This window comes from Trichogramma pretiosum, unplaced genomic scaffold (assembly GCF_000599845.2).
Source record: "Trichogramma pretiosum strain Unisexual culture from Peru unplaced genomic scaffold, Tpre_2.0 scaffold7, whole genome shotgun sequence".
Classification (NCBI taxonomy): Eukaryota; Metazoa; Arthropoda; class Insecta; order Hymenoptera; family Trichogrammatidae; genus Trichogramma; species Trichogramma pretiosum.
Window position 1 is genome coordinate 3,258,137 of NW_019641639.1, and position 10,798 is coordinate 3,268,934.

Sequence of the window (10,798 nt, forward strand, 5' to 3'; positions counted from 1 at the left end):
TTTAGACGTTGCGCGGACATCGATCGCTTACTATCGCAGCAGCAATGGCGCAGGTATATATACACGCACATTCGAGAGAGAGAGAGGCAAAGAGAAGCGAAGGGCTGAAACAAACTGCTCGGGCGTAACGCGTTGGCTCCTGTGCAGGATGCGAGAGGCAGAGAGAGTAGTATAGCAGCGGTAGTAGTAGTCGGCTGCGTCCGTTGAGAGCTGTCTCGACGGACGAGAGCGACGGCTGTCCAATAAAAAATGCATTCGCGCGCCGCTCGATGTCGGAGGCATTCCGAGAGAGAGCTGAGCTGCTGGATTGCACGAGACAGAGAATATCCTCGGCAAATTAAGAAACAATGTGATGGATGTACAATTAGAGCTATATTTTTAAAGCATCTCTCTCTCTCTCTCTCTCTCTCTCTCTCTCTCTCTTTGTTTCACCAAAAATTGCTGCGCACCTTGAAACCTTGAGCGACGTTATTCCTAACCTTATTAAACGATTACTCGGAAGGATTGGGCCGCGTCGATCGATTTTCTGTACGCGTTCACGCGCAAACGGATATAAAACTATATGCCGTATGAAAAATCGCGTGCCCGGCAGTAAACACGGAACGTCTCGCTCTCTCTCACTTTCGCAAAACTAATGGAATCGCACTTGTAAATTTCCCAACGCATATAGCAGCCATCTCTCTGTGTCTTACTCTCAAATGTTGATCTACAGTCAGCAGCCAGCGAGGCAAGCAGCAGCTCCCTTTTGCCCACGAAGCTTTTTGCATCTATAAGTCGAGAAAGAGAAGGGAAGAAGCTCCAGCAGCGTCTCGTCTCGCCTCTCTCTCTCTCTCTCTCTCTCTCTCTCTCTCTCTCTTTCACTCTTTCTTCTCTGAAAATATGTATAAAGCTCGCGTTGCATCTTTAAGGTAGGGGCGCCTCGAGTATATAGCATGAGCAGCAGCAGCAGCAGCAGCTTCTCGTCTTTCCATCGTGTAGCGGCGCGCGTCTGTATGATGTGATACTCTACATTTTCGATTTTCGCCTCATCTTCATTTTGTAGTCGTGTTACAGCAGCAGCAGCAAGCAGCATCGTCGGCATTCCAAAGCTTCGGCGCTCTTTTCTCTCTCGTGCTCTCGTAGCAGACGTTTGCGTGTACTCGTCGCTCATCGCGCCGCCGCTGCTGCTGCTGCTACTGCTCTCTTTCTACAAGAGCTTAATGAGCTATTTCTTTTTTGACTGCGAGGCTTTTCCTCTGCCGCGCTGCTAGCTTTTTCAAAGATAAAACATTTTAAGATGGTGCCCTTGTTAAGCAAAAAAACTCTCTCTCTCTCTCTCTATTCTTTGTGCACAATTTTTGACGCTGATGCCTTTTAATAAATCGACGTTAAGTTCATTCAACATTTGCGAACGAAGGGCCGTAAGACCATTCATGAAATTTAAATGATCAATCAAGGAAAATGTGCCTACACAATCATCTTAACTCTACTGAAATGTTACCATTACCAGGATCACTTTTTTCTGTTAAAAAAAATCGTAGAGCTTAAATTAGCTGTACTTGAAATTGATGAAATAAAATACATTTAAATATTCGAAAATTTCATATAATTGTCTTGAACTCTGAGTATAATCGGGCACTGCGAGGTGTTACAAAAGTTACCGCAAAAAGCAAAAAAAAAGCTAACGCGCAGAAACACACGAGCCGGGCAAAAGGTTCAAACTGCTAAGTAGCGTAACTGTAGCGCGCGAGTTAGAAAACGAGATTCCAAATGCATCCAGCCGTGCACTGCAGCCTGCAGTAGTATTTCCTTTCTCGCAACGGTATCAGACTATAGCAGGCCCCCGCGCGCCGGAACAGTTCGAAACTCCATAACGAAGCGGCGGCGGCGTTGTATGTTCCGAGCGCTTTTCGAGCCAGTTTCACTCGTTTTGAGCAGCAGTAGCAACACACACACACACATGGGTGCTGGTACTTCGTTTTCCAAGTCCTCCCCCGCCACCGCGTGCAAAGCTGGATTATGCAGTCCAGAATTGAGTTTTCTCCTCTGCCCCCCGCGTCATGATTTTGGAATTTGGGGGTCGAAAAGCGCACAGCGGCATTACGTGCGAGCGAGGATTGCAAAGTACGCGAAAAATCGTTTATCTAGCTCGTAATCGCATTCGCTGATTATACTCGCGCGCGCGAGAGCTTACGAAATTATTAATGTAGTTGGCGCGTGTACTTATGTGCCTGCGCGTTTCCTGTTGAGATCGTGTATTCTGCAGATAAGGCGCTAATGGATGGAATCCGCGCTCGTCTTTACTATTAGTGTACAGTACAATTTTTTTTTTCAATAAGTCGGAATGACTTCAACAAAACGTATTAACTTTTTATTTTATAAAGTTTAAATTTCTTATAGATAACGAACAAATTATTAAAAAATGTCCTAAAACACCGGGACATCGTCACATATATATTCATTGTATACAGCTAGGGTATCTCGAAAAAAAGTTTCCGCTACCCGTGGAGGAATTGTTTTTAACTTTCAATAGTCCACGGTGCAGTGTAGTGCACGCGCGCGCGCTCGACATCGAACTGCAGCGCACATTCGTTCGGAAAACGAAACTGAAAAGACACATAGAGCTCACCTAGCTATTCCGCGCACCCGCACAGACATCTACACACGATCTTAAAGGTGGTCTTAAGTGCCCATAAATAAGATTCGGGATTTACGAGAGGATTGACCGCGAGGACTTTTGCACTTTAGATACGGCGCGGGGGCCGGCTAGAGGACAAGTAAAAGAGAGGGAGAGCTATCGCGCGCTCGATGCATGACCAGGCATACCGCCACTGGACTACTTTTGTGCAGTCGCGAACGCGCGGCGGTGCGCTCAAAAACTTTTCTCTGCCCGATGAAAAAAAAAAAAGGAAAGAAGAAGAAGAGAACTGCCTTCTTACTTTAGCCGATCTCTCGTTCCATTCGGAGAAACCTATTTTCGATTTCGAGGCTCCAAAATGGCACTTTATACTTGTTTATTTATTCATTCATACGTTCACGTGTGCATCCCCTTTTCGAACTGGCATTGTACAGCATACATAAACAATCGATGCGCGCAGTTATACACCGCATTTCACTTCGGGCTCTAAACTTTATAATTCCGAAGTGTACGTATACGCGAACCCGCTCGAGCAAGAGATGCAGTTTCATGGCTCGCGAATGAAATTCGATATGCCTCGTATAGACTCCGTATGTGTGTGTGTATAATAACGTCGAAAATGCCAAAGCGTCGCGTACGTTGCCGTAGGAGTACCGTAGTGTGTAGCCCCGAGTCGAGCTGTAATACGCTGCGCAAATTGACAGGTGTACGCCTCGTGATAAGACGCTGCCGCTGCTATCCAAGCCTCGACACAGGCGCGAGCGACGCGAGAGGCACAGATATATAGAAGCTTATTATGTATAATACTATATATTACAGAGTAGAGAGAGAGAGCATAGCTGCTGTTGGCGCTCGAGGGGCCGAATGCGAAAGATATTACTCCCGTTGATGCTCTCTGTATGTGTATGTCTCTATACGCTCGAGTCTCCGAAGGCCATGAAATGGACTATTATACGGCGCGCGGGGCGAAATACTAAAGCTGCATAGATGGGCATTGAATGTCACCCTCGGCCTCTCTTGTGACGCCGCTAGTCTCTCTTTCTCTCTCTCATTAGTATGCGAGATATAGAGCCAAAAGCTGCTGCTTCTCTGTCTCTATGCCAGCTATACAGTGTCATTCACGAGAGGAGCGAGCTTCGCATTTATAGAGGCCCGCGCGTTTTAGCCTCCGCATGTGTGTTATAAGCGCGCGATCATATCGTCTCGTGATACGTGCGGGCCACTTGAAATTATTTATTTATATACCCACTGCAGGCGCGGGTATCGAAAAGCGACGATAGATAGAGAGAGAGGGAGAGATGAGTTATTTAGCTCCGGCAATACTCGGTCCGAGATTGCGAAAACTATAATACATAGTAGCGGCGGCGGCGGTGGAGGAGGAGAGACATTGTTATTGAATTACTGCGCCGCGTAGCTTATACCATTATTTTCAGCTCATTAGCAGTTTCATTTTACAAACCTGTAAATCAATAGAATTAACTCGTAGGTATATATGTGTAGAGCGAAGAAGCGGCGCATTTTCCTTTAACCCGTGCAGCACACCGGTATATACCGGTGTAATATAAAAGGCGCGCGCAGTCGTTAGAGCATAAGCTCGCCTGCAGCTTAATGGCCGCCTTTTCAAGCGTGATCAGGCTAAAATGCGCAATATAAAAGACGTAGGCGAGCGAGCGAGCGAGAAGCTGCTGCTGCCGCCGCGTCGAGGGATCGGAGTCTAATTGCTTTGCATCTTGTATATACACACGTACACGGTATCCAGATACGGTATAAGTCGGGTTTGGCAGTAAAGCTCGGGCTAGCGCATATATATAGCGCATCGGGCGCAAAAAGAAGATCGCCGCGTTAGCGCCAGAGCGCGAGAAGAAGTAAGGAGCTTCTATATAGCTCTGTTATTTGCCTTTTACGAGAGATAGAGCAGAGCAGAGAGAGAGAGAATACCCCCGGCTACCTTAACTCGTTGGCGCTTGTTAATGTTTAATCGCAGCTGTTGCTTCTCTCTGCTCTCTCTCTCTCGCTCGCTCTGAGCTTTCTGAACTCGGGAATTTCATTCTCTCGCTCGCAAGCGCGAATTAAAGCGGATTGACCTGAACGCCACCCAAACTATATATATAAGCGATTCCGAGCTCATTAACCCCTTCTCCTACATCGTGCACGATTATGATCATTATTATTATCATTACTGTATCGTCACTTATGGTCTTGGCCGCGCGAGCTTCTGCACGCGATATTAACGCTTGAAAATTTGTTCACCTTTTATGCATATACGCAGCTACAGAGAGATTATAACGTGCGTATACCTGCCCAGTTAGCTGCTGCTGCAGTTTGAGCGCGCACGAATGTTATTTTTCCTCCTCCGTGCGACGCGAAAACATATTAATAGCGGCCCGGCGAATTACAATTATTGGGCGAAGGCACGTGGTTTTGCGCACGCAGCACAGCTGCAGTCCGAGTTGAGTAAAGCGGGTCCACCCTGCCACTGCACAGGCCACGTGAAATATCGTCGATTAAATTTTACGACTGCGCATCGTATTGCTGCTACCGATGCGCGCCTTTCCTCACCGGGTATACAGCCTCGTGCGTCGCCGCGCGCTCAAGTAAAATAAAACGAGCGAGTCATCCTGTGTGTACGGCATTGGCTACACTATATACGAGAGACAAAACAGGGCTTGTTTCATGTTGTGTGTGTGTGTACGGGTGCTACGAAGTGGTCGATGCTCGAACAGCAGCAGCATCGACCTGTCCATAAAACGCACTCGGTACGTTGTAGTCCGCCGCCACCGCCACCGACTCGACAGATTATGCATATAGTAGTTTCTGTTTACAGCTGTTGCAGCCCCATATTCTTTGCTCCAGTTTTACGCGCGTGGGTATTTTTTAATTCGAGCCGCGCTCATGTAAATGCCCTTGGAGCTCTATGTGGTATACATATAGTATAGCGTGGACAAAGAAGCGGCGGCGATGAGGAACTTTTCGTTGGCTGCCTCTGCTCTTTGACGCGTGGGTTCACGTCGCATATACACGTATATAGGTAGAGGCGCGTTGACCGTCCATCCGTGTGTAGCCCGTGCCGGGGAGATCTCTACTCTTTATACAAACGCCGCCGCGCGGCTTTTCAAGAGTGTGTATACCAGCAACAGCAGCGGCAGAGCATCACGTGCCTTACGGGGGCGGCTGCTGCTGCTGCTCGCACTGCAATAAAGAGAGCCGCCGATGCAATATCCTCTCTCTCTCTCTTGCTGCTCCGGAGCTAAACCACCGTACGGCAAACTATTCGAGATTGCCGGTTGCAAGCGCGAGCTTACACGTACACACATTTTCTAGTAGGTAGATACCCAGCCGCTGCTGTTTACGTGCGTGTTTGCGGTGCGGCGGCCGGTCTTTGCCTTTTTTCTTTTTCTTTCTTTTTTTTCTGCACCCCGTATACCGATCGTATTACTTATACGAGCTGCTGTTGTTTCTCTCGTTTTTCGCGAATGTATAAAAGAGATTCTGATGCAGTACGTCACGAGGCCGATGTGATAATTCAGTGAAAAAAAAAAATAACAAGTCAATTTTCTGCGTGCTGCGGCAGCTCGACTGTTTATACTCGTGACTCAAGAGAACGAATAATGTAACGCCTCGTCGAACTCGCGAGAGTCTATACTGCGGCGGCTAATAAAAAATTCTACCAACGGCACATCGATGAAATGCGCATCGACTTTGTATAGCTAGCTAGCTAGCTGTTGTATATGCGTGCGATAGCGGCTGTAGCAGTCGTAGCAGCAACAGCAACAGCAGCGGCAGCTCTGGTTTCAGTCGCAGGAGAGGCAGGAATCAGATTTCCCCACGGCAAACGTATCTCCTTCTTTCTGCGAGAAAAACGAAATCTCGTACGCGCGCGCAATGCTTTGCTCTCTCTCTCTCTCTCTCTCTCTCTCTCTCGCCTGTACTACTAGCTACTACTACCGCTACGACGCGAATTACCTGCGCGAGAGTAAAGCAGAGCGCAGAAATTGAAAAAAATGTACCCGAAGCAGAGAGAGAGAGAGTCTAGCACACATACAGTCGAGTATCGAGTTTAAGAAAAAGGAGGAAAGGTAGGGAGTGAGTTGGAAAAAGGCGAAAAAGAGAAGCGAAAAAAGCCCGAGTGTAAACTAATACAGATGTAAACAGGACGGGGTAGGGACGGGAAAGCACGAGAGCAGGAAAAAGGGAAAGAACGCGCGCCGGAGCATCGTCAATATCCTGTTTCTTAGCCGCACACACTGCACTGCGAGACTGCTGCTGCTGCTAGCGACGGAATTATATATTGGCCGCGCGCGCGCAAGTGACAATTACATCTGCGACGCAAGCTCTAAATTTGCTCCTTTTTTTTCATCCGCCTTCGCTGCGTCGAGACTCTGTATATACTTGGGTTTTCTCGGGCGAGTCGAACGAAAAGACGAGATCTGCCGTGGCAGCAGCAGCGGGTTTCCAATGATCTAGGCGCGTGGACAGAAAAAAAAACTTTTATCGTTTTCTTTTTTTTTCACGGGAGATCAGACCCGACAACGAGAGACAGCAGTTCGCGGAGAATAGTTTAAATTTTCCTGCCGATCGCAACGAGACTTAATGAGGCTTGTAATTACTATAGTTGGGCCGCACCAGTACCGTACTGTACCCGTACGTAGGAGATCAATTTGCAAGCTTGATTAAACCATTAGGTAGCAAATAGAGCCGAACTAGTATTAGCGAATATATAACATCGATGTGCTGCTGCTACTGTCGATATATATACATAACGTGTGTATCGCGAAATTGTACGCGCGATGTCGACGCTGGCGTGGCGGAGAGGGAGAGCATTGAATTATTAATCAGTCGATACACTACTGCCGCACACACATGGTTCCAATTTATATTACTCTTTCGTCGAACGAGGAAAAAAAAACGAAATAAAACAGAAACCGCACGTGTATAAATAAGTTTTGTGCATCGACGATCGATTCCCTATTCATAGGCGAGTATCGGCCCTCCAGCGCATTTGTATGTATATTTTCAATTAATCGATGTAACGAATATAATGACCACGTGATTATTTTTTCGTTTTCTTGTAATGTTCGCGCGCATGAAAAAAAGTATAACGCACTAGCTCTCGGGGACAATATCGACAAAAGTTCCTTTGCTCGGCCGTCGCGCAGTCGAAGCGAAACAATCAAGTTGAGCACTTAAGCTCTCCTCTTTGTGAAAAGGGCAAAGTGAATCCGGGCAACAAAATGAGAATTTTAATTAAAACGTCGAACCGCAAAATAGTTTGTTACGGAATTATTGATCACAAAATTATCCCGAGCAAGCGGCGAAGGCTGCTTTTTTCCCTTCTTTTTTTTTTTTTTTTCTTTCAGTAGCAGCAGATGTTTTGTGCAAATTTCTACACAGGCCGGAGCTACATAGTGTTAGTGATCAACATGCACATGGTGGTGTGCAGCGCATGTATATATGCTGTCGCGCGCGGGGATGGACAAGTCGCAAAACCTCTGGGCTTTTGATGATTTACCGCTGTTATTGCGTCGAGAGTTTTACCCATCGAACGATACTAATTGAACTCCAGCCGGTGCGGCTTCGGCTCTAGCTAGCTCTCACGGAAATGACGTTTCTCTTTCGCTCTCTTTTCCCGAACAGAGGTTAAAAAAAGCCTGTGTGTTTCTGTCGCTGTGGCTAGCGCCGCTGCTGTTGGCTGCTGGCTGCTAGTGGCTGCTGGTTCTGCCAGTGTTGCGATACAATTCGTATGAAAATCAAACAAATCCAAGCCATAAATATTGAATTCAAAAATGGTTTCAACTGACTTATATTACAGTTGACTTTGACTGGCTGTGACTTATACAATTATTTTGACTTTGCCACTTGCAGGTTTAGAGATTAAGGTGGTCGCCATCTAGTTGTGAAATCTTAAAGTGATATTATCGTTTACAATGGTTGAAAAACAGCTTCAATTTTTCGAAGCAGTTGAATCGTTATTTTCAGGACATTTTAAATGCGCTTTTTAAAATTCATTTAAAATTGAATAACCGCAGTTCATAGGATCATAGGAAACATAGGAAACAAGCTTCAAATGAAACCTTGTCCCGACTACACCGCTTGCAGATTTACAGATAAAGTTATACTCGCCATCTAGTGGTTGAGGCTGGATTTAATTATATTTAAATTTTTATGAATTTTTCGGTGAATTCTAATTGAAATGTTTAAATTCGAGTATAGAATTATCATCAAATTAGAAATCAATCTATGTAATTTCATTTTTTGTGCTGTTTTAAAAGAAGAAAAAAAGAAGTCTAAAAAAGAAACTCATCAAGTATACGATTGAGTCTATTATCTCACGAATGATCGTGCTTTCATTTATATGAATAATTTTACTTTGCCACTTGGAGGTATAAGCAAAAAGTACTCGCCATCTAGTGGCCGAAAGCTCAAAGTAGTATTATCGTATTCAAAGTCAGTTTTAGGTCATTACGTATGTGCTTAATATTCGTACTATAGTTGCATAAAAAATAGACATAGAAAAAGTGAGGATGATTCAGAATTAGCAGTACGCGTAGAAATAATTCAAAGTGAAATCTTTAACAAATGAGGAAAAAAAAGTCCGGCGTACGCAACAGGTCGGTGATCGTCGGGCCAGAGAGAGAGAGAGAGAGAGCTGCAGCTTTTCCGTGTGCATACGTTTAGCTGCTGCTGCTGCAAAAAAGCGCAACCCACGCATCCATAATATCGGCTCTCTCTCTTTCGAATTGGTCGAGTGACGTGTCCGTTTTGACGATTTGCCATACGCACGTACGATCGTACTTGCACGTCGTCATCGCGCGCGGACGAGATGATCGAAAAGCCGAAGCGGCGGTGATCGCGAGCTATATACCGGTAGAGTAGGCGATGTCAGAGTTTCATGAATTTCCCAGCAGCGTCCCGACAACACACCTACATACACACCCACATACAGGCACACATCAAATGCAGTGACGCGAGTTGCAGCAACGAACTACTACTGCTGGATAATGTAGCGTCGCGCGCGCGGCTATATAGCGCGCCTGTCGGATGGCTATCGCTCGAGTCGTGCGCGCCGGCGATGAGTTCAGCCGCGGACAGGTGTCACTTGCCACTACGTTGAACGACGGATATCGACCAAAAGAACAGGGTCAATCTTTCGCAGAGAGAGAGAGAGAGAGAAAGATGAAGACTTTATTGTGGCAGGAGGGAGGAGAGGCGATAAAAAGAAAATAGACCGATTTCTGCATTATTGAGGATACGTTGTCGGTGACAGCTCGATCGTGGCGACTTTTATCGAAACGAATAAAAGGAAAATTTTAATCGAATATCTCTTCGCTGTCGTCGTCGTCGTCGTTGGGCGACTTACGACCGTCGCCCGATCGAGACCAACTTTTAGGTATTACGCTGGACATATGTAGCTTATATATGTATTACGTAAGGCTATATAGGTATGTACGGGTACAGTCTTTCGTGGATAAAACCACGAGTTGCTCACTTGGATGCTTACTGGAGTAGTAGTAGTAGTAGTAGTAGTAGTAGTAGTAGTAGTAGTATACTCGTATACGTAGCGCGCGAAGCTGCGAGAGAGAAAGAGACAGAGAGGAGAGAGAGAGAGAGAGAAAAGAGCAGAGTTTATGTACACTGCGCTGTACGCCACTGCTGCCTTAGGGCATCGCCAAGCTCTCGTTTTTTTCCTTCTTATTTTCTCCTCCTCGGCAGCGGCAGCAGCAGCAAAAGCTCGTTTTCTGCGCTGCAGCACCCCATCTTTTTATATATCCCGAATACTCGTGTGCTTGCTTGCGTCTCCTCTGTTGCTTCTATATACTACTACTACTGCAGCATGTTTGTATGCCGCTTAATAGCTCGTCTCTTAACGGGTTGAAAGGAACTTGGTCCGAGCTCTCATTCCAACGACGACAAAGACGAAGATGAACATTCGAAAATTATTCAAATAGGCAGCAGTCGATCCGTCGCGCGCGCTATTTTCTCGTTTAATCGACGACTCTGCCACCCTTATATTCTGCTGCTGCTCAGACACTAATGGCCCTCTCACCCACGCGTTTAAATTTTCATATCGACGCCGACGCGAAGAATATCAAAGAAAAGCGTATTATGCGCGACGTCGATAATCGTTCGCTCTCTACGCACTGATATAAAACGATGAACGAGCCAAATTGACATCGAGCTGTT